The sequence below is a fragment of the Ailuropoda melanoleuca genome, chromosome 14, assembly GCF_002007445.2.
Source record: "Ailuropoda melanoleuca isolate Jingjing chromosome 14, ASM200744v2, whole genome shotgun sequence".
NCBI classification, from domain to species: Eukaryota; Metazoa; Chordata; class Mammalia; order Carnivora; family Ursidae; genus Ailuropoda; species Ailuropoda melanoleuca.
Window position 1 is genome coordinate 17,443,979 of NC_048231.1, and position 2,001 is coordinate 17,445,979.

Consider the following 2,001-nt stretch of genomic DNA (forward strand, 5'->3'; position numbering starts at 1 on the left):
AAAAGGTGTGAGGGGTTTTATGAGAGGAGGAGGTCATTGCAAACCTACTTAGTCATTGGAGAAAGAAAAAGCTCCAACGCCTGCTTTACCCTAAATTGCACCTGATGGCTGGGTCAGCCAGTTAGTAGCAAGAGTGCATTAAAGCTTTCATTCATCAGGTTGGGGGGCCCCCCATCCCTACTTTGCAGTTCCTCCTCCGGCAGCCACTGTGGCCCAGCTGCCCACCCACCCCTGACTTTCAGAGGCTCTCACTGCTCTTCTAGTGACTCACAAGGCCTGGGGGAGTGGGGGAGGGGTGGGGGGAAGGGCGTCTGCCCCCTGAGGCCTGAGAAGCCCTGCAGCACCCGAGAGGTTTCTTTTCAAGGCCTCATGAGCCATGGTAGGCAGAAGACAGACAGACAGACAGGGGTGAGGGTGGGGTGGGAGGGTGGTGGTGGAGGTGCTGCTTTGGGAACATCTGGACTCCTCAGAAAGACCTTTTCAAGACCCCATAGGACCCCACCACCCTCCCCCCGCCCAATTCCATTCCAGCACTTCTGGGTTCTAGCTCTGAGACCCAGCCACAGTGGCCTGCTAGCAACCAGCAGTTCTTCCAACACACACCTTCGGATCTTTGCTTATGCTGTTCCCACGACCACCGGGACAGCTTCCTTATCCTTCCAGACTCAGCTTAGAAGCCACCTCCTCAGGAAAGTCTTCCCTGATTGTCCCACCATGTTCTTGCAAGTAGACGCCCCTCCCGTGCTCCTCTCCGTACTAGCACCCACTGCACGGCCCAGCACCCACAGGGTTACGCTTGTCTGCTTCCCCATCAGGGCAAAGAACATGTCTGTTTGATGCGCTGCTGCCTGGCACATAGTAGGTGCTGAACAAATATTTCTTGAACAGATAAACCAAAGTTGCTCCTACGTACCAGTGAAACTAGAAAGGAGATCATTTCTGGAAAAGATTCCTTGTTCCTTCTGCCTTTTTTGCTAGTCCAAGAACCACCCAGGGACCACTAAGTCTCCTGTTCACGTCATAGGATTCCTGTGGCCATGATTCTCTTCTACTTCTTGTATCCTCAACCAGCTCTGGTGTGTGTTGCTGGGGTGATACCAGGCCCCCTGGGTTGGGGTGGGAGGTAACAGGAAGGGGGAGATTTGGAAAGGGGGGTGACATAGGATGGAGAAATTCAAGTGAAATGTATATAATTCCCTGTAAATTTCTATGGGGAGAAGGTGGTGGACACAGGGGTGTGTGTTATCTGTTGGCAGGGAGAATTAGGCAGGGCATTTGGGGATGAAAAGAGCAAGAGAAGGTCCCCAGAGAAAGAAGACCTTCAACAACCTAGACGGGGCTGAGCGGTTTGCTACCTGAAGGAAAAGGCAGGCCAGAGCACCTGCCCTGCTGAGAAATCTGGGCTGTTCCAGGGCTGGCTCAGTGACTCAGGACCTGGGCTGTGCTGGCCATCCGACGGGATCCTGGCCTTTGCGACCCCAACAGCATCCCACCTCCCTCCCCAAGGAGTAAAGAAATATAAAACCTGACAGCCATCATTTAGTGAGTGTTTGTGACAGAGAAGGCAAGTGCATCCTACTGCCACTTTCCAGACCACGCCCTGACAGACATTACTAATCAATCGTGAGTGCACTCATCACCTCCAGGCCAGGATGAGATGTCAGAATTGCTCACACAGTGCTCTGAGGAGCCCTTACCCATCAGTGGGAGCTGGCACATAAGGGGGACCTCTTTTGGCCATCACTGGTCTCCTGAGTGCTTAAGTGCTTAAAAATTTATTTCATTCAATTCTCACAAGAAATCTATGAGATAAATATTAACTCTTATTTCCCAGATGAAGAACAAAGAAGGGTCAGCATGGTTAAGGAACTTGACCAAGTTCATACAGGTACTGAGAGTAAGGCTGAAAATTCAGACCCTAGTAGGTCTGTGTCCAAAGTCCAGGCTCTTGCCACCACCTCCCCGGGGGCCTCTGCACTATGACGTGGTGGGCATTTGCTG